Below are 26,166 nucleotides of genomic sequence, written 5' to 3'. Positions count from 1 at the left end.
ATCTAAAGTAAAGGAATATTTTCATGATCTCTTTTGGGAGAACAACCTGATTAGTTGCTATGTCTGCTTTGATTATTTGCTTTGAAGTCTGTCACATTGGCTTTATATTAAAATTATGAATTTATTTAAGATAAGTGTTACATCTATGGGCCTTGTATTTGGTAGCAGTTTTTGTAAACAATTGGATAAAAATGAATTTCCCAATAAGTAACTTTCATTCCTTCCCTCTGAGATTCATGTTCAAATCAATATTATGATTGACATTTCAGTTCAGCTGCAAAGATTAAAAGTATTCATTTCTTTGTCTTCAGTATCTAGAAGACAAAACATATAAAACATAGGTCAATTTACATTTCAGATAAATATATGTGTACTTGCTTTAGATGGCCAGCCAGATGATACCGCACATCTAAGAAGAAAAGATATTAAGAGTTTTGTTCACATAATAGGGCTTTCTAGGGAGAGGAAGGTGAACTCCCAATCTGATCTGAAAATATGGCTAGGAGGAGCCAGCAATGGCTATGGGGTTTGAGGTTTTTTATTGTGATGAGTGAGTGGGACTGAGTGAGGATTCCCATGTGCAAGAAAATACTTATATAGTTTGAATCTTTTGCAAAAGATGGAGCAGTGGGTTCCTTACTCCAGTTATGGACTAAAATGAGACAAAGTGGTGAAGCTGGAAAGCTGTAACTGGTCAAAACAGCAAAAGACAGTTAGATACTTCTCTCCACACCTCTCTTTTTCAATAGGCTCTCCATCCTGTGATATCAGAGATGAATTTTATAATCATGTTTTTGAACCTGTCCTTTTCTGTCCCAAATAAGAAAGAATCTTTCTGTGATATAGGGTGAGATTATTTCTGTAATGAAACAAAGGGAAAGAGTCAAGGAAGAGTGAGAAACAAAATTCTATGAGTTGGGAGCTGACTGAGGTTTGGACAAAGGCACCCAAGAGGATGTGCCCTCGGGCTGCACCAGGCCTCTCTAGTGAGCACACATGGCCAGTGGAGACAGCGTCCCAACCAATGAGTCCGTCAGGAGCCTGTACCAGGAGTCTCTAAGGCTAGCCTGGATAACAGTCTGACCATGTCTAAGCACAGAGTCGGTCAGCTTGTCAACTGGAATCTTCCAGGCCATGCCCAGCACATGCTGGTCCACTAGTGGTCTCCCATGGGAGGAAGGGATGGCACCCAGACTGAGGAAGAATGGCAATACTCAGAGCCCACAGCCAACAACCATCCCTGAGCATGACCCCTCCTGAAGCCGCCCTGTCTGCAGGGTTAGGGAGGGCCCACCCATCCTCAGGGAGGACCCACTCATCCTCAAGGAGATGCTGGTGTCCAGAGAGTCTTAGCCAGGAGCTTCTTTTAAATGAAACATTCTGAATTCCTTGGGGGAAAAAAAAAAAACAACTTGCTATGTATTAATTATTGTATTTTTGGTTCCTGGGTTGTTGCCAATGGCCTAGCTGTTTAGCCTGCCACATGGAAAGTTGCATACAGAGAGATCTGTGGCCACAGACAGTGGAAGGAAGTAGTGGTTGCTGATAAATTTGTCTTAGACTTTCTCCAAATGGGCTAAGGTGAAGCCCCTGCAATCTAACATATCCTGATGTACTGGATTAATGCCATGAGGCAACAGGGAAGGTCACTGAAAAAATTTCAGGTGAAAAGGCATCTGCCTTTCACAAATATACTACAAATTGGGTAAAATTTGGGGGGACTTGGGTTGGATCCTGAATAGCATGTTTGAGGTTTATATCAAGATTGACCTCACCCTGTTTTTTTGAATCTTGTGATTGTGTGTACGCATGCTCAGTTGTGTCTGGTTCTTTGAAACCCCATGGAATGTAATCCACCAGACTCCTCTGTCCATGGAATTTTCCAGGTAAGAATACTGGAGAGGGGTCCCTATTCTAGTGTTCAAGAATATGCCTGCAATGCAGGAGATGCAGGAGTCATGGATTCGATCCCTATGTTGGGAAGATCCCCTGGAGGAGGAAATGGCAATCCACTCCAGTATTCTTGACTGGAGAATCCCATGGACAGAGGAGCCTGGTGGGCTACAGTCCATGGGGTCAGAAAGAGACACGACTAAAACAACTGAGCACACATGCAGGCATATATATATATATATATATATATATATATATAAAATCTCCCTTTCCTTGTACTGTATGTATACAGATGTTGAAATATAATGTTGTACACTTGAAACTTATATAATATTATAAACCAATGTTACCTCAATATATAAAGAATGTAAACATGTCAGTTCCTTTTGTGCTAAAGGGAATTGTGCCTTCAAGCAAGAGACTGTATCATTAACCATTTTTAAATTTTATTTCAGCTTTGAATCACATTTTATAGATCATCACCATGAGTCTATAATATCTTGAAACATACTTCAGAAGACCTGTCTTAGGAGTACATAGCACATGGTACATAGTGATGCAGGCACAGTGGAATCTGTGGAAGTGACTAGGAATCTGACAGGTGGTGGCTATGATTAAAGACTTCTCTGCTTGGGCCAGGAAACACTTCAGGCAGAATAAGAATGATACAATGGATACAGAGGTTGGTTTTACTCTGCCATGCCTGCAAAGTACTTTACTTCCAAACATGAAGTAATGAAATAGAATCTAAAAGAGCTCTATTTATCCTCCTAACTTAAAAGAGTTGAATATTTGAGAACAGACTTTGATATATTCATTATTGTGGTTGTAATTTTAAGGCTAATCATAAAGTTATTAACAAATATACAGTCATTTAAAAAATTTTTTTTCAGGGTTTTCTTTTTTTTTAAATTTTATTTTATTTTTAAACTTTACAATATTGTATTAGTTTTGCCAAATATCAAAATGAACCCACCACAGGTATACCTGTGTTCCCCATCCTGAACCCTCCTCCCTCCTCCCTCCCCATACCCTCCCTCTGGGTCGTCCCAGTGCACCAGCCCCAAGCATCCAGTATCGTGCATCAAACCTGGACTGGCGACTCCTTTCATACATGATATTATACATGTTTCACTGCCATTCTCCCAAATCTCCCCACCCTCTCCCTCTCCCACAGAGTCCATAAGACTGATCTATACATCAGTGTCTCTTTTGCTGTCTCGTACACAGGGTTATTGTTACCATCTTTCTAAATTCCATATATATGCGTTAGTATACTGTATTGGTGTTTTTCTTTCTGGCTTACTTCACCCTGTATAATAGGTTCCAGTTTCATCCATCTCATTAGAACTGATTCAAATGTATTCTTTTTAATGGCTGAGTAATACTCCATTGTGTATATGTACCACAGCTTTCTTATCCATTCATCTGCTGATGGACATCTAGGTTGCTTATTTAAAGTTTTCTAAGGGATGGTATGGGGAGGGAGGAGGGAGCGGGGTTCAGGATGGGGAACACATGTATACATGTGGTGGATTCATGTTGATATATGGCAAAACCAATACAATATTGTAAAGTAATTAACCTCCAATTAAAATAAATAAATTAATATTAAAAAATAAAATAAAAATTTCTAAAAAGCTATGGTATATTGTTTTGTAACAGTTTGTAACAAATGAAAAATACAATCTTAGTAATAAGCCCTTATAAAGCAAAAGGCAATTGGGTTAAACTAAACTTTGGGAAAGATGGATTGTTTTATTTATTTTCATAAGGAAAGATATATTGCTTTTAGGTATTACTGGCAAAGAGGTATTTAGGTATTACTTGCTTTTAGGTATTACTGTTCTTTTAAAGTTACAAAGGATTATGAATTGGAACATCAAAATAAGAAATATGTTAAAAGATATTGTTCAATTAAAGCATTAAATTAAAATTAAAAAACAAATGCTAGATGACTCATTTAACTTTTATTTTGACATAGATTCAGAGTTTCAAAAAAGATGCTTTTCTCAGAAATCTATGACATTTGTGAATAAAATTAAAGACAAAATAAATGAAAAGATATATTGTACTCATTCAGTTGAGTTCAGTTCAGTCGCTCAGTCGTGTCTGACTCTTTGCGACCCCATGAATGGCAGCACACCAGGCCTCCCTGTCCATCACCAACTCCCGGAGTTTACTCAAACTCATGTCCATTGAGTCGGTGATGCCATCCAGCCATCTCATCCTCTGTCGTCCCCTTCTCCTCCTGCCCCCAGTCCTTCCCAGCATCAGGGTCTTTTCCAATGAGTCAACTGTTCGCACGAGGTGGTCAAAGTATTGGAGTTTCAGCTTTAGCATCATTCCTTCCAATGAACACCCAGGGCTGATCTCCTTTAGGATCGACTGGTTGGACCTCCTTGCAGTCCAAGGGACTCTCAAGAATCTTCTCCAACACCACAGTTCAAAAGCATCAATTCTTCAGCACTCAGCTTTCTTCACAGTCCAACCCTCACATCCATAAATGACCACTGGAAAAACCATAGCCTTGACTAGATGGACCTTTGTTAGCAAAGCAATATCTCTGCTTTTGAATATGCTATCTAGGTTGGTCATAACTTTCCTTCCAAGGAGTAAGCATCTTTTAATTTCATGGCTGCAATCACCATCTGCAGTGACTTTGGAGCCCCCCAAAATAAACTTAGCCACTGTTTCCTCATCTGTTTCCCATGAAATGATGGGACCAGATGACATGATCTTCGTTTTCTGAATGTTGAGCTTTAAGCCAACTTTTTCACTCTCCTCTTTCACTTTCATCAAGAGGCTCTTTAGTTCCTCTTCACTTTCTGCCATAAGGGTGGTGTCATCTGCATATCTGAGGTTATTGGTATTTCTCCCAGCAATCTTGAGTTCAGCTTCTGCTTCATCCAGCCCAGTGTTTCCAATGATGTACTATGCATATAAGTTAAGTAAGCAGGGTGACAATATACAGCCTTGGCGTACTCCTTTTCCTATTTGGAACCAGTCTTTTGTTCCATGTCCAGTTCTAACTGTTGCTTCCTGACCTGCATAGAGGTTTCCCAAGAGGCAGGTCAGATGGTCTTGTATCCCCATCTCTTTCAGAATTTTCCACAGTGTATTGTGATCACACAGTCAAAAGCTTTGGCATAGTCAATAAAGCAGAAATAGATGTTTTTCTGGAACTCTCTTGCTTTTTTGATGATCTGACAGATTTTGGCAATTTGATCTCTGGTTCCTCTGCTTGTTAAAATAGTTATATTCTCCAAGGCAGTTTACATATTCAGTGTAATTGTTTTCATACAATCATAAGTGTATGTTACTCAAACAAGGACATTCTTTAAAGACCAAAGAACTTCAGTTGAAATCAGCAAATTAACTTTATTATTGGAGCCATAGATCTTACTCTGTGCAGAAGGACATGCTTCCTTGTTAAAATTCAAGTTGCTGTTTCAGTCTTTTAAAGTGAGATTTTCTGTCAGTGTTGATATCAGTGTTCATGTTAGAGTTTCAGAATCAACAGTTCTTTTCAGATTCCTCTTACTCTATGTGTGTGTGTGTGTGTTTGTGTGTGTGTGTTTGTGTATGTGTGTGTGCATGAGTGTATTTTATACCATTCTGATAGTTGAAAGCTGCTTTAATAATCTAAAGAAGATATGATATTTTTTTACCATGTAAGTTTTTTGAATTGAAGCATTCAAGTAAAAATTCTGCTGTGAAAAAAAAAAAAAAAAGAGAGAGATTTTAAGTGATCTACAAAACAAAATTTAAACCACTGTTTGCAACTGAATTTATTTCAATCTTATATCTTTCAATATTGCTGTTGTAGTTCAATCATTAACCATGTCCAACCCTTTGTGACCCCATAGACTACAGCACGCCAGGCTTCCCTGTCCTTCATTATCTCCTGGAGTTTGCTCAGACTCACATCCATTGAGTCGATGATGCCATCCAACTATCTCATCCTCTGTCGTTCCCTTCTCTTCCTGCCTTCAGTCTTTACAAGCATCAGGGTCTTTTCCAGTGAGTCAGCTCTTCACATCAGTTGGGCAAAATATTGGAACTTCAGCTTCAATATCAATCTTTCCAGTGCATATTCAGCATTATCAGAAGTTATAATTTACAAAATAATAAAAAATAAAATTAGAAAATAAGTGTATCTTCTGTATTAATAATTAACTAATTAACTTCCTAATTAATAAATAATTAACTAACTAATTAATAATTAATTAACTTTCCCTTGGTGGCTCAGATGGTAAAGAATCTGCTGGCAATGTGGGAAATTGGTTTCATCCCTGTATCAGGAAGATCCATGGGAGAAGGGAATGGAACTCATTCCCATATTCTTGCCTGGAAGATTCCTTGGGCAGAGGAGCCTGGAGGGCTACAGTCAATGGAGTCAAAAAGAGTTGGACAGGACTGAGATTAACACTATCACTTTCATTTTTTAAATATTGCAGTGTTAGAAAGCATGCTACTAAAGGTATGATCATGCAGAAAAACTATTTGTTTTTTACTTTTTTTTTTTTTTGCCTCCTAAATGTGAAGGCTTTCAGTTAAAACATAAGTCACTTATTTTATAGTAGAATACACTTTTGCCATAGTTCTCTTCAAAGCATTTTTACTTCCTTGTTCCTCAGGCTGTATATGAGAGGATTTAGCATGGGAATTACCACTATATAGAATATGGAAGGTATTTTATCAGTATCAAGGGAATGGCTTGTTTCTGGTTGCATATACATGAAGATGATCAGACCATAAAATATAGTGATAGAAGTCAAGTGGGAAGCACAAGTAGAAAATGCCTTTTTTCTGCTTTCAGCTGGTTTAATCCTTAGAATGGCAAATAGAATGAATACATAGGAGACAAGGACGATAAAAAGAGAAAAAGATATTGAACCCAGCAAGTGTGAACAGTAACAGCTTTTTTATCTATTTGTAATGGGTTTCATGACAGGCCAGGGCAACCAAGGGGATAGCATCACAGTAAAAGTGATTTATTATGTTTGAATGACAGAAAGATAAGTGGAATGTAAGAACTGCTTGTAGGAGTCCCACAGAAAAGCTATATAGATATGTGCTAACCTCCATCTGAATACAGACCCTTCTGTTCAAACAATGGTATAGAGTAAAGGATTACAAATGGCCACATACCTGTCATAAGCCATGACTGAGAGCATATAAAATTTGCAAACCACAAACATGATAAAGCAAAACAACTGAGTGGCACAAACAAGTAAGGATATTCTTTTAGTTTATTGGAGGAAGTTCACCAGTGTTAGGAGTGACTGAGGAGGTATAGCAAAAATCAACAAAAGCTAGGTGGCTAAGGAAATAAAACATAGGTGTGCGAAGCTGAAGACTGACACAAATTAGCATGATTAATCCAAGATTACCCATGATATTAATTAAGCAAATCACTAAAAATATCCCCCAAAGTAGGGCCTGAAGCTCAGGACTGTCTGTGAGTCCCAAGAGGATGAATTCAGTTACTTCTAAATTGTTGTGTTTGGCCACAAATTGTGTATAGAAGCATATCATACTTTTATCTCCAGAATACCCATTGCAGATAATCTGTCACTTTGTGGATTAAGGACTTCACTCATGCTTATTTTATGGTGACCATATTGGAAAGATAAATCCTCACTGGTCAATGGGCCATTCTCAGATTTCAGTGCTGCCTGCTTTGGATTTGAAGGGATTTGCTCCAGGTAGGAATTCCAACACACTCAGTAGTCCAGATGTTTATTAAGAAAAACTGAATGTTTTGGATTAAAATGTAGGATATCATGCACATAAAAATCCAGCATCATAGGTAGTATGCTGCTGCTAAGTCGCTTCAGTCGTGTCCGACTCTGTGCGACCCCATAGATGGCAGCTTACCAGGTTCCTTCATCCATGGGATTTTCCAGGCAAGAGTACTGGAGTGGGGTGCCATTGCCTTCTCTGCATAGGTAGTACAGCAGGATAAATATTTCAAGAGTTAAAGAGATGACCATGAATATATTAAGGTTAATATATTAAGAAACAATAGGCATTTCTACTAAAATTAAGACAATTGTGACTCTTACTAAATGTTATTATTAATGTGCTAGCCAATGCAATGAAGGAAAGGGTAAAACAGTTATGTATAAAATATGCTGCTGCTGCTGCTAAGTCACTTCAGTCGTGTCCGACTCTGTGCAACCCCATAGACGGCAGCCCACCAGGCTCCCACTTCCCTGGGATTCTCCAGGCAAGAACACTGGAGTGGGTTGCCATTTCCTTCTCCAATGAATGAAAGTGAAAAGTGAAAGTGAAGTTGCTCAGTCATGTCCGACTCTTAGCAACCCCATGGAATGCAGCCCACCAGGCTCCTCCATACATGGGATTTTTCAGGCAAGAGTACTGGACTGGGGTGCCATTGCCTTCTCCAGTATAAAGTATGAAAGTGTATCTAGATCAATATGTTTAGTGAAAAGGTAATAATGGATTTTTTTTTTTATGATTGTAACAATGTCTTCTATCGTAGTGCTGCGTAAAGAAAATTATAACATAATTTCACAAAAAATGTGAAACTTCAACGAAATGTGAAAACATAGTTTTCACAATTCCACTTCATATGATAAACAAAACATTTAAACATAAAGCTTAATTTAACATTGAGCTGAGCAATATTAAATTGCTATATTCATCTTATATATTCATGTTATTTATGTTTAAGTCCAATAAATTCATCAGTTCAGTTCAGTTCAGTCACTCAGTTGTGTCGGACTCTTTGTGACCCCATGAATCACAGCATGCCAGGCCTCCCTGTGCATCACCATTTCCAGGAGTTACTCAAACTCATGTCCATCGAGTCAGTGATGCCATCCAGCCATCTCATCCTCTGTCGTCCCCTTTTCCTCCTGCCCCCCAATCCCTCCCAGCATCAGAGTCTTTTCCAATGAGTCAGCTCTTCGCATGAGGTGGCCAAAGTACTGGAGTTTCAGCTTTAGCATCATTCCTTCCAAAGAAATCCCAGGGCTGATCTCCTTTAGAATGCATTGGTTGGATCCCCTTGCAGTCCAAGGGACTCACAAGAGTCTTCTCCAATACCACAGTTTGAAAGCATCAATTCTTTGGCGCTCAGCTTTCTTTATAGTCAAACTCTCGCATCCATACATGACCACTGGAAAAACCATAGTCTTGACTTGATGGACTTTTGTTGGCAAAGTAATGTCTCTGCTTTTCAATATGCTATCTAGGTTGGTCATAACTTTTCTTCCAAGGAGTAAGTGTCTTTTAATTTCATGGCTGCAATCACCATCTGCAGTGATTTTGGAGCTCCCCCAAATAAAGTCTGACACAGTTTCCACTGTTTCTCCATCTATTTCCCATGTAGTGATGCGACCAGATGCCATGATCTTCGTTTTCTGAATGTTGAGCTTTAAGCCAACTTTTTCACTCTCCTCTTTCACTTTCATCAAGAGGCTTTTTAGTTCCTCTTCACTTTCTGCCGTAGGGGTGGTATCATCTGCATATCTGAGGTTATTGATATTTCTCCCAGCAATCTTGATGCCAGCTTTTGCTTCCTCCAGCCCAGCATTTCTCATGATGTACTCTGCATATAAGTTAATTAAACAGGGTGACAATATACAGCTTTGACGTACTCCTTTTCCTATTTGGAACCAGTCTGTTGTTCCATGTCCAGTTCTAACTGTTGCTTCCTGACCTGCATACACATTTCTCAAGAGACAGATCAGGTGGTCTGGTATTCCCATCTCTTTGAGAATTTTCCACAGTTTATTGTGATCCACACAGTCAAAGGCTTTGGCATAGTCAATAAAGCAAAATTAGATGTTTTTCTGGAACTCTCTTGCTTTTTCCATGATCCAGCAGATGTTGGCAATTTGATCTCTGGTTCCTCTGCTTTTTCTTGTGGGGAGCTGCCCTTGAGAACGGGGTCCTTTGTCTGAAGGACACAGCTCTGGGAACTGCCTCAGTCCTTGAGGGTTTGCTTGCAAACATAGCTCTCTGTCCCGCCACCCCAGAGATTAGGCGCTTATTTACTGCAGACACCTGGAGTTCTGTGCAAACTTCTCATGCACAGAGAAATGTTATCTGGTGTAAGAAATAATAACAGGGTGCCATTCCATGCTCTCAAGATTTCTTGTGACTGTTTGTAAGATGTATAGGTCAACCAAGAAAAAATGTCAACCGTCTTGTCTTTCTCACGCTCTCCTGTATAAATATAAGATGCTGAATAAAGTCGGTGTCAGACCGCTCCCCTTTGTGGAGACGTGTCTGAACCTCTCGACCCCATCTTTGTTGTAGTCTCTTGCTGTAGTTTCCTTTCTCAGCCCCTCCGTGCATGTTCTTGGGATGTGATTGACTTTGCCGGCTGGCACCAGCAGGTGGCGCCTGAACAGGGACCCAGGAATCGGAGCATGATGACAGCTGCTGCCCGCCAAGACTGAGGTAAGTGACAAAAAATTCCTAATTAATTAAAGTAAAGGACAGGGAGTGTTATTGTCGAGAGTAATAAATCATGGGACAAGACAATAGCCGCCAGTTATTTGTACATATGTTGAAAACTATGTTAAAAGGTAGGGGAATTCATGTAAATAAGTTATAGCTAGAGAAGTTTTTACTTTTTATAAAAGAAGTTTCTCCTTGGTTTCCAGAGAAAAAAACAGTTAGTCTGGAAACTTTGAAAAAAGTAGGAAAACAATTACAGACGTATTATTCCTTACATGGTCCCAATCGTGTCCCTGTGGATGCTTTCTCTTTGTGGACTCTCAAAAGAGACTGTCTGGGGGGAGGAGCTAAGATGGCGGAGGAGTAAGATGGGGAGAACACTTTCTCCCCCACAAATTCATCAAAAGAACATTTAAACGCTGAGTAAATTCCACAAAACAACTTCTGAATGCTGGCAGAGGACATCAGGCACCAAGAAAAGCAACCCAAGTCTTCGAAAGGAGAGAGAAGAAATACAGCTCCACCCAACAGAACACCGACACAAGCTTCCCTAACCAAGAAACCTTGACAAGCCACCTCTACAAACCCACACAGAACGAGGAAATGCCACAATAAAGAGAACCCCACAAACTGCCAGAATACAGAAAGGACACCCCAAACTCAGCAATTTAAACAAGATGAAGAGACAGAGGAATACCCAGCAGATAAAGGAACAGGATAAATGCCCACCAAACCAAACAAAAGAGAAAGAGATAGGGAATCTACTTGATAAAGAATTCTGAATAATGATAGTGAAATTGATCCGAAATCTTGAAATCAAAATGGAATCACAGATAAATAGCCTGGAGACAAAGATTGAGAAGATGCAAGAAAGGTTTAACAAGGACCTAGAAGAAATAAAAGAGAGTCAATATATAATGAATAATGCAATAAATGAAATTAAAAACACTCTGGAGGCAACAAATAGTAGAATAAAAGAGGCAGAAGATACGATTAGTGAATTAGAAAATAGAATGGTAGAAATAAATGAACCAGAGAGGATAAAAGAAAAACGAATTAAAAGAAATGAGGACAATCTCAGAGACCTCCAGGACAATATTAAACGCTACAACATTCGAATCATAGGGATCCCAGAAGGAGAAGACAAAAAGAAAGACCATGAGAAAATACTTGAGGAGATAATAGTTGAAAACTTCCCTAAAATGGGGAAAGAAATAATCACCCAAGTCCAAGAAACCCAGAGAGTCCCAAACAGAATAAACCCAAGGTGAAACACCCCAAGATACATATTAATCAAATTAACAAAGATCAAACACAAAGAACAAATATTAAAAGCAGCAAGGGAAAAACAACAAATAACACACAAGGGAATTCCCATAAGGATAACAGCTGATCTTTCAACAGAAACTCTTCAAGCCAGGAGGGAATGGCAAGACATACTTAAAGTGATGAAAGAAAATAACCTACAGCCCAGATTATTGTACCCAGCAAGGATCTCATTCAAATATGAAGGAGAAATCAAAAGCTTTTCAGACAAACAAAAGCTGAGAGAATTCAGCACCATCAAACCAGCTCTCCAACAAATACTAAAGGATATTCTCTAGACAGGAAACACAAAAACCGTGTATAAACTCGAACCCAAAACAATAAAGTAAATGGCAACAGGATCATACTTATCAGTAATTACCTTAAATGTAAATGGGTTGAATGCTCCAACCAAAAGACAAAGACTGGCTGAATGGATACAAAAACAAGACCCCTACATATGTTGTCTACAAGAGACCCACCTCAAAACAGGGGACACATACGGACTGAAAGTGAAGGGCTGGAAAAATATTTTCCATGCAAATAGGGACCAAAAGAAAGCAGGAGTAGCAATACTCATATCAGATAAAATAGACTTTAAAACAAAGGCTGTGAAAAGAGACAAAGAAGGTCACTACATAATGATCAAAGGATCAATCCAAGAAGAAGATATAACAATTATAAATATATATGCACCCAACATGGGAGTGCCACAATATGTAAGACAAATGCTAACAAGTATGAAAGGAGAATTAACAATAACACAATAATAGTGGGAGACTTTAATACCCCACTCACACCTATGGATAGATCAACTAAACAGAAAAGTAACAAGGAAACACAAACTTTAAACCATACAATAGACCAGTTAGACCTAATTGATATCTATAGGACATTTCATCCCAAAACAATGAATTTCACATTTTTCTCAAGTGCACATGGAACCTTCTCCAGGATAGATCACATCCTGGGCCATAAATCTAGCTTTGGTAATTTCAAAAAAATAGAAATCATTCCAAGCATCTTTTCTGACCACAATGCAGTAAGATTAGATCTCAATTACAGGAGAAAAACTATCAAAAATTCCAACATATGGAGGCTGAACAACACGCTGCTGAATAACCAACAAATCACAGAAGAAATCAAAAAAGAAAACAAAATTTGCATAGAAACTAATGAAAATGAAAACACAACAACCCAAAACCTATGGGACACTTTAAAAGCAGTCCTAAGGGGAAAGTCCATAGCAATACAGGCATACCTCAAGAAACAAGAAAAAAGTCAAATAAATAACCTAACCCTACACCTGAAGCAACTAGCAAAGGAAGAAATGAAGAACCCCAGGGTTAGTAGAAGGAAAGAAATCTTAAAAATTAGGGCAGAAAGAAATGCAAAAGAAACAAAAGAGACCATAGCAAAAATCAACAAAGCCAAAAGCTTGTTCTTTGAAAGGATAAATAAAATTGACAAACCATTAGCCAGACTCATCAAGAAACAAAGGGAGAAAAATCAAATCAATAAAATTAGAAATGAAAATGGAGAGATCACAACAGACAACACAGAAATACAAAGGATCATAAGAGACTACTATCAACAAGTATATGCCAATAAAATGGACAACGTGGAAGAAATGGGCAAATTCTTAGAAAAGTACAACTTTCCAAAACTGGACCAGGAAGAAATAGAAAATCTTACCAGACCCATCACAAGCACGGAAATTGAAACTGTAATCAAAAATCTTTTAGCAAACAAAAGCCCAGGTCCAGACGGCTTCACAGCTGAATTCTATCAAAAATTTAGAGAAGAGCTAACACCTATCCTGCTCAAACTCTTCCAGAAAATTGCAGAGGAAGGTAAACTTCCAAACTCATTCTATGAGGCCACCATCACCCTAATACCAAAACCTGACAAAGATCCCACAAAAAAAGAAAATTACAGGCCAATATCACTGATGAACATAGATGCAAAAATCCTTAACAAAATTCTAGCAATCAGAATCCAACAACACATTAAAAAGATCATACACCATGACCAAGTGGGCTTTATCCCAGGGATGCAAGGATTCTTCAATACCCGCAAGTCAATCAATGTAATACACCACATTAACAAATTGAAAAATAAAAACCATATGATTATCTCAATAGATGCAGAGAAAGCCTTTGACAAAATTCAACATCCATTTATGATAAAAACTCTCCAGAAAGCAGGAATAGAAGGAACATACCTCAACATAATAAAAGCTACATATGACAACCCCACAGCAAACATTATCCTCAATGGTGAAAAATTGAAAGCATTTCCTCTAAAATCAGGAACAAGACAAGTGTGCCCACTTTCACCATTACTATTCAACATAGTTTTGGAAGTTTTGGCCACAGCAATTAGAGCAGAAAAAGAAATAAAAGGAATCCAAATTGGAAAAGAAGAAGTAAAACTCTCACTATTTGCAGATGACATGATCCTCTACATAGAAAACCCTAAAGACTCAACCAGAAAATTATTAGAACTAATCAATGATTATAGAAAAGTTGCAGGATATAAAATCAACACACAGAAATCCCTTGCATTCCTATACACTAATAATGAGAAAACAGAAAGAGAAATTAAGGAAACAATTCCATTCACCATTGCAATGGAAAGAATAAAATACTTAGGAATATATCTACCTAAAGAAACTAAAGACCTATATATAGAAAACTATAAAACACTGGTGAAAGAAATCAAAGAGGACACTAATAGATGGAGAAATATACCATGTTCATGGATTGGAAGAATCAATATAGTGAAAATGAGTATACTACCCAAAGCAATCTATAGATTCAATGCAATCCCTATTAAACTACCAATGGTATTTTTCACAGACCTAGAATAAATAATTTCACAATTTGTATGGAAATACAAAAAACCTCGAATAGCCAAAGCCATCTTGAGAAAGAAGAGTGGAACTGGAGGAACCAACCTGCCTGACTTCAGGCTCTACTACAAAGCCACAGTCATCAAGACAGTATGGTACTCGCACAAAGACAGAAATATTGATCAGTGGAACAAAATAGAAAGCCCTGAGATAAATCCACACACATATGGACACCTTATCTTTGACAAAGGAGGCAAGAATATATAATGGATTAAAAACAATCTCTTTAACAAGTGGTGCTGGGAAATCTGGTCAACCACTTGTAAAAGAATGAAACTAGAACACTTTCTAACACCATACACAAAAATAAACTCGAAATGGATTAAAGATCTCAATGTAAGACCAGAAACTATAAAACTCCTAGAGGAGAATATAGGCAAAACATTCTCCGACATACATCACAGCAGGATCCTCTATGACCCACCTCCCAGAATACTGGGAATAAAAGCAAAAATAAACAAATGGGACCTAGTTAAACTTAAAAGCTTCTGCACAACAAAGGAAACTATTAGCAAGGTGAAAAGGCAGCCTTCAGAATGGGAGAAAATAATAGCAAATGAAGCAACTGACAAACAACTAATCTCAAAAATATACAAGCAACTCCTACAGCTCAATTCCAGAAAAATAAATGACCCAATCAAAAAATGGGCCAAAGAACTAAATAGACATTTCTCCAAAGAAGACATACAGATGGCTAGCAAACACATGAAAAGATGCTCAACATCACTCATTATCAGAGAAATGCAAATCAAAACCACTATGAGGTACCATTTCACGCCAGTCAGAATGGCTGCGATCCAAAAGTCTACAAGCAATAAATGCTGGAGAGGGTGTGGAGAAAAGGGAACCCTCTTACACTGTTGGTGGGAATGCAAACTAGTACAGCCACTATGGAGAACAGTGTGGAGATTCCTTAAAAAACTGGAAATAGAACTGCCTTATGATCCAGCAATCCCACTGCTGGGCATACACATTGAGGAAACCAGAAGGGAAAGAGACACGTGTACCCCAATGTTCATCACAGCACTGTTTATAATAGCCAGGACATGGAAGCAACCTAGATGCCCATCAGCAGATGAATGGATAAGAAAGCTGTGGTACATATACACAATGGATTATTACTCAGCCATTAAAAAGAATACATTTGAATCAGTTCTAATGAGGTGGATGAAACTGGAACCTATTATACAGAGTGAAGTAAGCCAGAAAGAAAAACACCAATACAGTATACTAATGCATATATATGGGATTTAGAAAGATGGTAACAATAACCCTGTGTACGAGACAGCAAAAGAGACACTGATGTATAGATCAGTCTTATGGACTCTGTGGGAGAGGGAGAGGGTGGGGAGATTTGGGAGAATGGCAGTGAAACATGTATAATATCATGTATGAAAGGAGTCACCAGTCCAGGTTTGATGCACGATACTGGATGCTTGGGGCTGGTGCACTGGGACGACCCAGAGGGAGGTTATGGGGAGGGAGGAGGGAGGAGGGTTCAGGATGGGGAGCATGGGTATACCTGTGATGGATTCATTTCGATGTTTGGCAAAACTAATACAATATTGTAAAGTTTACAAATAAAATAAAATTAAAAAAAAAAAAAAAGAGAGAGAGAGACTGTCTGGATCCTGAACATGAGGGACATAAAATTCAAACGGCTCTCAGGGATTCCACAAAACCCGAAGTTGCAGAGCCTTCCGCCCCTCCACCTGAGGTGCTTTATGCTGTGCCTGAGGGAACAGCTTGTAAGGCTGGAGGGAGTGATGATGTGTTAAGCTCTGATGAACAGAAAGAGTTAAATGAACAAGCAACTCAGTACCATAGAGAGGGTATGCCTTGGGAGATGATGGTTAACATACAATCCCCCTCGGAAAAGGGGGAATTAAAACATTCAGGGCTTTCCGAAAAACAGCTGGAAAATTTAATTCAAAAGATTGTTATACCAGTAAAAAAGGATGCACAGGGAGACTCCCACTCCAGCCAGCCTGTGCCTCCAGCATATCCTCCCTCGGTTCTTGCTGGGCTCAATCCACCTCCACCTTTCGTAGAACCGTGAGAGCTTATATCTATCCCTGCTTTTTTGCCCAGTGAAAACATAAAAATTAGAAGTGAGATATTATTATCTCCTCTTCAACAAGCGATTAAGCGAGCTAATGAAGAAGGAGAACATATTCCCGGGTTTTCAGGAATCTATCCAGTATTTGAAAATGCTGAACAATAGAGGTATTATAAACTGCTACCCTTTAAACAACTAAAAGAATTAAAAATGGCTTGTGCACAATACGGCCCGACTGCGCTGTTTACTCAGACTATTATAGAGGCTTTAAGAAATCAAAATCTGCCACCTAATGATTAAAAACAGGTTGCTCGGGCTTGTTTATCTGGAAGAGATTATTTATTATGGAAATCTGAGTTTGCTGAACAGTGTGGGATCACAGCCGATATCAATTGACAACAGGGGCTAAACACCACTTATGAAATGATGGTGGAAGAGGGAGATTATCGAGACATTAATAATCAACTTAATTATTTGCCTGGAGCCTATCCTCAGATTAGTGCTGCGGCTCTACGAACATGGAAAAAGCTTCCAAATTCTGATAAAAAGACCAAAGATTTATCTAAAATTCGCCAGGGGCCAGATAAACCATATCAGGATTTTGTTGCCCGCCTGCTTGAGACAATTAGTAAAATGATAGGCGATGAGCAGGCGGGAATGGTGTTGGCTAAATTGGGTTATTGCCTTAGCTGGTTTTAGTGGACGGCTTGGTAATCATTATCCCTCAGATAAAATTTTGCAATTTGCTCACTATCACCAATTTCTCTTCCCCAAAGTCCGTTGTTTCTCAGCCCCTTGCTGATGCCCTAACTGTATTTACTGATGGCTCTTCTAATGGAATAGCTAGTTTGATTATATAGGACAATACTGCCACCTGGCATACTAATTATAAGTCTGCTCAAAAAGTAAAACTATTTGCCGTTTTTCAGGCTCTATTACAAATTTCTGCTCCGTTTAATTTATATTCTGACAGTCTATATATCATAAGAGCCTTAAACACTATTGAGACTGTTCCATTTATTGGTACCCTAAATTCTACTATCCAAACTCGTTTTCGTGATATACATTTAATTTGCTCCAAAGTTAATAAATGCTATTTTGGTCATATTCGTGCTCACTCTGGACTTCCTGGACCTTTAACACAAGACAATGCTTTGGCTGACAAAGCTACACGTATGATATTTCCTTCATTGGAACAAATGGCAAAAACTTCCCACAGCTTACACCATCAAAACAGTAATAGCTTAAGACTTCAGTTTGATATTACCCAAGAAGCTGCCAGACAGATTGTTAAACAATGTCAAACATGTCCTCAATTTTTTAACGTCCCCCATTATAGAGTTAATCCTCAAAAATTGTTGCCAAACGATATATGGCAAATAGATGTTACCCATATTCCTAAATGTGGTAAACAAAAATTTGTTCATGTTACTATTGACACCTTCTCCAGTTTTTTACATGCCTCTCTACAATCCAGAAAAGCTAACAAACATTGTATAGCTCATTACATTAAATGTTTTGCTGTTATGGAAACCCCTAAGACCATAAAAACAGACAATGGTCCAGGATACATTGAAAAAAAATTTCAACTATTTTGTACACAATTGTCTATCTCACATAAAACAGGTATCCCTTATAATCCTCAAGGTCAAGGAATTATTAAATGGGCACATCAAACTCTCAAACATCAATTACAAAAACTAAAGAAGGGGGAATTGAATCCCAATACCCCCTCCAACTCTCTAAACCATGCTTTACTTGTTCTAATTTTTTTACAATTGAATATAAGTGGCCATTCAACAGCACAGCGATTTTGGAACTTTGATGCACAAACAATAAGACCTAAAGTCTTTTAGAAAGATCCACTTGTGGGAAAAATGGTATGGACCAGGTCCTGTACTAATCTGGGGACAAGGGCATGTTTGTGTTTTCCCACAGGATGCTGAAGCACCGCACTGGCTGCCAGAAAGGTTGGTACGCACGGCGGAGATGATCTCTAGTAAACCAGATGAGGAGATTGACGATTCAAGAACATGATGAATTACCATCTCAGCAACAACTTCAGACATTGATGCGAGAGGCACAAAATCATGTTGCTGTACAGGGTGATTCGATATCGCCTTTAAGCTTCCTGATAACCTTATTAATTATCTTAAATCAGATTAATACTGCAAATTCTGAAAAATATTCAAATGCTTACTGGGCTTATTTTCCTGACCCTCCCCTTCTCCAACCGGTGGACTGGGAGGGTCAGTCCATAACTGTTTTATTTCTTGCACCTTGTTTAATTAAAAAACTGATTGATAATCTATGGATGATAAAGGCTTCCATCTATTAAAATGCTCTGTGGTTAAAAGAACATAAGTGTGTGCCTATATAAAAAGAAAGGGGGAGATGCGGGGAGCTGCCCGTGAGAACGGGGTCCTTTGTCTGAAGGACACAGCTCTGGGAGCTGCCTCAGTCCTTGAGGGTTTGCTTGCAAACATAGCTGTCTGTCCCGCCACCCCAGAGATTAGGCGCTTATTTACTGCAGACACCTGGAGTTCTGTGCAAACTTCTCATGCACAGAGAAATGTTATCTGGTGTAAGAAATAATAACAGGGTGCCATTCCCATGCTCTCAAGATTTCTTGTGACTGTTTGTAAGATGTATAGGTCAACCAAGAAAAAATGTCAACCGTCTTGTCTTTCTCACGCTCTCCTGTATAAATATAAGATGCTGAATAAAGTCGGTGTCAGACCGCTCCCCTTTGTGGAGACGTGTCTGAACCTCTCGACCCCATCTTTGTTGTAGTCTCTTGCTGTAGTTTCCTTTCTCAGCCCCGCCATGCATGTTCTCGGGACCTGATCGACTTTGCTGGCTGGCACCGGCATTTTCTAAAACCAGCTTGAACATCTGGAAGTTCACGGTTCATGTATTGGTGAAGTCTGGCTTGGAGAATTTTGAGCATTACTTGACTAGCGTGTGAGATGAGTGCAATTGTTCATAGTATCACATTATTTTTGGTACTATGACATTTAGAAAAGAACTTTATCTATAGTTGATCTCATCACAATAGATTTAGTATTTGTTATTAGTTTCACTTTCACACTGTTGAAGAGATGGCGGCATACTTAAGTTTCTGAGATGTTTTGACTCCTAAAAGGTCAGACCTAGCATTCAGATTCGGGCTTTTAGACACCAGGGAATCTATGATCTTTAATTGAAGAGGTGTGTCATGGTAAAAACTGCATCTTGCCAAGACAGGACGGTGTGAATTCAAAGACATTAATGACAGGTTTTGAGGATATGTAACACTGAAATGTTCAAATAGTAGGTAAATATGTTCAAAGAAAAGACAAATAAAAACTTTAGAGAACGGTGGATTAAGTCAACCCTGTATCTCTGTGATTCACCAAAATATATACTGTATTTCCTTTCCATGGTTATGTTTAAATGGCATACACACACACACACACACGCACACACATAGACTTCTTCACAGGTGGCCCTACTGATAAAGAATATGCCTGCTAATTCAGGAGATGGAGGAAATACAGATTCGATTACTTGGTCAGGAAGATCCACTGGAATAGGAAATGACAACCCACTCTAGTACTCTTGCCAGGACAGTTCCATGCACAGAGCAGCCTGGTTGGCTACTTTCTATTGGGTCACAAAGAGTTAGACAGAACTGAGTGCCTGAGTGTGTGCACACACACACACACACACACACACAAACACATTAATATATATTAAAATTTTATGCAAATTACAATCTCAAAACCATTTTCTGTGAAATTGAAACTGCAAAATTATCATTACGCTTATCTGAAATTATATATCCATATCTGTATATCTATATCTGTCTAGCTATCTATATCATAGTTATCTGTTGTATATGTTAATCTTCATTTATAAATTGACCTCTCAAGGTTAGTGTAGTTGAGACTAGAACTCAACTCTTTAGCAAGAGAGATCATATGCAAATGCTTATGATTTTATTATTACTCTTTTGTGTGTTCAATATTTTAGAAGACTTCACATTTTGTAATACTGTCCTTATTTAATTGACAAATAAGCTACAGGAAGACCACACACAGTTCAAGTCCATCCTTTGATTACAAGGCATGTGTTCTTTTCCAAGCTAGGCTGTATTGCCTAGTGTGTCATCATATTATAAGCTATACCTTATCCAGTGGTGACCAACTAACCTGAGATCTGCCCAGTATAGCTGCATAGGATCCTTGCTACTGGAAAATGATCTATGATGCTTCAATTATTTTATGTATATTAATTTAGAATATATGATACACCTGGGATTCTATTCTTGAGTTATACCTTTTTTAGATACTTTGAAAAAATATAACAAGGTCTCATAGGCTTTAAAAAATGGAGTTCACTTAAAAATTAGTCTTCAGAGATCAGACCAGATGCCAGGCCACGTTAAATCAGTGACTCAGGTAAACTTAGGATTTGGTATTATTCTCCTCAATAAAGACAATTTGAAAAAACAATAAAGACAATTTGTTAAATGTATAAATATGGAGTAGTTTTATTAATTCATTCATTAATTTAAAATTATTTTTATTGAAGTATACTTGATTTATGGAACAGTTTTATAAAGCTTCCCTTGTGGCTCAGCTGGTAAAGAATCTGCCCACAATGCAGGAGACCTAGGTTCAATCCCTGGGTTGGGAACATCCCCTGGAGAAGGGAAGGCTATCCACTCCAGAATTCTGGCCTGGAGAATTCCATGGACTGTATAGTCCATGGGGCCTCAAAGAGTTGGACACGACTGAGTGACCCTCACTTTCACTTTTCACTAATCAATGGAAAGTTTAAAGATAAAACTAATCTTTGTGAGAGTATTAAATAACTATGAGAAATCCCTCTACATTATGTTTTGAGGCTTCCCTGTAGCTCAGATAGTAAAGTGTCTGCTTGTAGTGTGGGAGACCTGGGTTCAATCCCTGGGTTGGGAAGATCCCCTGGAGAAGGAAATGACTACTCACTCCAGTACTCTTATCTGAAAAATTCCATGGACTGAGGAGCCTGATATGCTATAGTCCTTGAGGTCACAAAGAGTTGGACATGAGTGAGCGACTTCACTTTCACTTCACTTGATAATGTTATATTTTTCTGAGATACTAGCAAATCAGGGAAAGAAGTGCAATGTGCATCTTTGCTGTTCATATGGGATATGGTTAATGGAACTGGAGAATCCTGACCCAGGGATTTTGAAGTGGTGGAAAGGTGAAACCTTTGTCCTATATCTAGTTACATATCCAGATAATTGTTTGTTATGCAATTATTCATTTGAGAAATTTAAAAAAAGTGGTATAAATTCTTATGGAACAAAGAATTATTTTTTAATATAATTTCATTTGAAAATGAGAGAATTGGCAAAAATTCTAATGGACACTTTTATATCTGAAATCTCATTCTAATTGAAAATCTTTAGAAAATTTTATTACACAATGAACAGACATGTAGAAATCCAGTATTAAGAATAGGCATTTTGGTAGCTTAAGAGAAAAAAATCAGACTGTGAGGAAAATTCCATTTTTATTCATTCAAGTTACTTTCTTAATTTCATGAACATAAAAGCCTGGTTTCTATTCATGATAACTTTTTTCAGGGCATCTTTCACCTACTTATTCCTAAGGCTGTAGATTAAAGGGTTCAACATGGGAAAGATCACTGTATACAAGACAGAGGCCAAATTATCTGTGTCAATGGAATGATTAGAACTTGATTGTAAGTATATAAAGATGAGGGTCCCATAGAATATGGTGACTGCCAGCATGTGGGAACCACAGGTGGAAAAAGCCTTGCATCTGCCTTCAGTGGAGTGCATCTTCAGGATGGCAGAAATAATGTACATGTAGGAGACAAAGACAACCAGAAGGGAAAAAATGAACATGAGGCCAGCACAGGCAAAAATCCATAGCTACTTGGAGTGAGTGTCTGAGCAAGTGAGCCTGAGAAGAGGCATGTCATCACAATAGAAAGAAATGATTGATGATATTGGAATGGCAGTAGGAGAGGCAAAAGGTGAGGATGGTATGAAATAGAGCAACCAGGAATCTGTAGTTATAGGGGCCAGCTACAAGCTGAATGCAGATGCCTGGGGACATTACAACCATATAAAGGAGAGGGTTACAAATGGCCACATACCAGTCGTAGGCCATGGAAGCCAGTAGCAAACACTTGGCAGTCATGAAGGCCAGTCATGGGCCATGTGAAGCCCAGCTGGCACCACATCCATTGAAAGAGATAACATTTTGTTTGTACAAAAAATTCCCCAGCATTTTGGGTGTAATGACAGAAGAATAACAGAAATCAACAAAAGCCAAGTTATTAAGAAAGAAGTACATTGGTGTGTTGAGCCTTGAATCTGTTCTGATGACTAAGATCAGACCTAGGTTGCCTGCTATTGTGAAGAAGTAGATGGATAAGAACAGGACAAAGAGGGGCATCTTCAACTCCTGAGGATCTGTGAGGCCCACAGGAACAAATTCTGTTACCTGGATGCAATTTATCTGGATTATGTGTCTTTAGTATGTCTGGATGAAGAGACGATAATGAAATCCAACTTAATTAAATTCAAGTCTTATTATCCTTTAAAGCAATTGGTATTATCAACATGGAAATGATAACAGTAAAAGTGCTACCATCTTTGAGTCTGGCAATGGGATAAAGAGTAAATTGAGATATTTTATAGTCCAGGCATATTTCTCTCCCCCAAATCAAATGCATTTTATGAAATTAACAGCTGTAGATAGGATTCAGCCCACATTGAATCTGTGCTCAAAGCTAATATGTTATTTGGAGAAGGCAATGGCAACCCACTCTAGTACTCTTGCCTGAAAAATCCCATGGAAGGAGGAGCCTGGTAGGCTTCACTCCATGGAGTCGCGAAGAGTCAGACACGACTGAGCGACTTCACTTTCACGCATTGGAGGAGGAAATGGCAACCCACTCCAGTGTTCTTGCCTGGTGGGCTGCTGTCTATGGGATCTCACAGAGTCGAACACGACTGAAATGACTTAGCAGCAGCATTATGTTATTTAAAATTTAACGTTATTTTTTCAAAACATTAAAGCCATTGCTTTTATTAAAAATATTCTAACATTAATAATATAAAAGAAAATGAACCCCCTGCAGTGACATCATTCTGACAGACTTGCATATATAATACAAACTCCACATTCTGCAGTGCTGACAGAGCAATGAACAGTATGCTCTAACCATCTATTCTATAATCACTACTTATTGCAGAGAGGCCACCGTGGATTGCTCCATAATCTTTACAAATCTGTTAATGATGCAAATGCTGAAAATGGGCAACTTTATGAGACTATAACCCACATCATGGGTTGTTATTTTTTTTAATATAATATAATATAATATATATATATATTTTTTTGGCTGCTCTGGACTTCCTCAGTGCACTCAGGCATTCTCAGCTTTCAGTGACCAGGGCTACTCCTCTGTGTGGCACCCAGGCTTCTCATTTTGCTGGCTTTCCTTGTTGCAGAGCACAGGCTCAGTAGTTGTGTCACATGGGCTTAGTTGTCCCACAGCATGTGGGCTCTTCCTGGACCAGGTATCAAACAGGTCCAGGAATGTCCCCTGTATTGGCAGGTGAATTCTTAACCACTTAAATATGAGAGAAGTCCTACTTTGCTTCTTATATGCCCATTTTATATGCAGGGAAGAGACACTGAGAGACAAAGCAACTGAAGTATGCTCAGACAGCCTGTCTGTAGCACAGGGGGTTTCAAACTTGTGTTTTTTTGATGCAGGAGCTCACCCACTATTACATAACTAACAAGGACCTACCTTATAATGCAGGGTAGTCTACGCAATACTCCAAAATGGCCTATATAGAAAAGAATCTACAAAAGATTGAATATATGTATATGTATAACAGCGGAAATTACAATATTGTAAATCAATAAAAATTATACTCCAATAAAAATTAAAGAGTAAATGCAAAATTTCTATTTGATTTCACTTATTCTATCTATAAGAAAAAAAGTACAATGGAGTCTCAGTAATGAACAGTTGATTTTCTAATAAGAGACAACTGTTGAAAAGTGCCATTTCATTGAGATTTATGCCAAGCACAGCACAGCAGGAAGAACCCTGAATGAAACTGGGAGATCTTTATCTGAATGCTCTGTCACCCTCAAAATACATTAATTTTAGCACATCAAAAATTCAATTTGTTACTCATTTTCCTAATTTAAAGTGGTGCCTATTTTATCAAAATCAGAAATATTTTTTAAGTGTGCATGTGTGGGTGTTTCTACAACTTTCTATGGGAAGAGGATAATTTTTGATGGTATTGATCATTACATGAAGTGAGTCAGCAGAGTGTTTAAAAGCCTAGTTAGTGGTCCCACAAATAGATAAATTCCACTTTGAAATAGTTAAGCAAGTATTTGATTGGAAGTTTTGTTTACTATTTCCAAGACATCAGCTAAGACTTCACTGTTTAGCAGTTAGAAAGTGCTTCAGTATGCCATTGTATTTTATCTTAAAGGTAGAGCATGCATATATTTGACAATATATTTGAAATTATATTATATATTATCTTTTATGATCTATCCCATGATAGTTTATATCCATATTCCACTCACATCTCTTATGTTGCAGTCAACACACAGAATAATTATTTTTCAACCCTCAATTACAGTATGACTTTCCATTTTCCCCTACTTCTTATGTGTTTTATCCTATGCTTATCTCTACCAGGTGAATGATAATTAAACAGTTGGAAGAAAAGCTTCTATTTATTCTTCAAAGCCTATCAAAACTCAACCTTTCCTAAAAAGAGACTTCTTTAAATTCCAGTTCCTCTGTTACTTACCCGTTTTCATTTTTGTGTTCTGGAAACGTTTTATACATCATTTATTTACATATCATTTATGATTTCCATCTGTTTCCATATTTCTTCTTTTGATAGATTGTCAACTCCAGGGGTGGGAGCCATGAATTTTTAATTCATTTCTTAATATAGCCCCTTCTACATTCTTGGTGATAATGAATTAAATATTAATTTTTGTCATACTATTTCAATTTATGCCCCAATTCATAATTCATACTTTTATTTGTATCAAATATATTAAGGGTCACAATGATGATTTAATTTTAATGTGCTCATCTCTCATTCTGGGTAAAATGACTAGATTTGCTAAAATGGAAAAGAGACTTTTGACATAGTTTATAATCTAATCAGTTAAGTGCCTAACTTGTCTAAATGTTTGAATAGATTCTATCTCAGAGATTTCAAGTTTTTTTCACTCCTACCTACTAAAAATGCATTTTATATAATACCACATGTCTACATAACTGAAATAAGATTAGAGGGAATATTATTTTCCCTTGTTTTGAAAATGTCATCCAAAATATTTTATTCTAAAATATATTCTATTCCAATTCATTTTAAAACTGTTCATCTGTATCCCAATTTTTAAATATACTCTTTTAAACTATACCTGGGCAGATTGTGTTCCTATTTCTTCTCCAAATAAGTCTAGGCAGCAGCAAACTGAAAGGTTTTGTC

The 26,166-nt window shown here is 37.9% G+C and overlaps 3 pseudogenes; 1 reads left to right on the top strand and 2 right to left on the bottom strand.

Annotated features, from left to right (window-relative positions):
* Positions 1 to 6,503: 6,503 nt before the first annotated feature.
* On the bottom strand, positions 6,504 to 7,434 carry LOC139179901 (olfactory receptor 5AL1-like; annotated as a pseudogene).
* A 905-nt stretch (positions 7,435 to 8,339) lies between these two features.
* On the top strand, positions 8,340 to 17,309 carry LOC139179900 (endogenous retrovirus group K member 10 Gag polyprotein-like; annotated as a pseudogene).
* Positions 17,310 to 22,170: 4,861 nt separating this feature from the next.
* LOC109569373 (olfactory receptor 8U9-like) lies at positions 22,171 to 25,508 on the bottom strand (annotated as a pseudogene).
* Positions 25,509 to 26,166: the final 658 nt, after the last annotated feature.

The sequence above is a fragment of the Bos indicus genome, chromosome 26 (genome assembly GCF_029378745.1).
Source record: "Bos indicus isolate NIAB-ARS_2022 breed Sahiwal x Tharparkar chromosome 26, NIAB-ARS_B.indTharparkar_mat_pri_1.0, whole genome shotgun sequence".
In the NCBI taxonomy this organism is placed as follows: domain Eukaryota; kingdom Metazoa; phylum Chordata; class Mammalia; order Artiodactyla; family Bovidae; genus Bos; species Bos indicus.
This window is presented reverse-complemented; position numbering and strand designations above follow the sequence as displayed.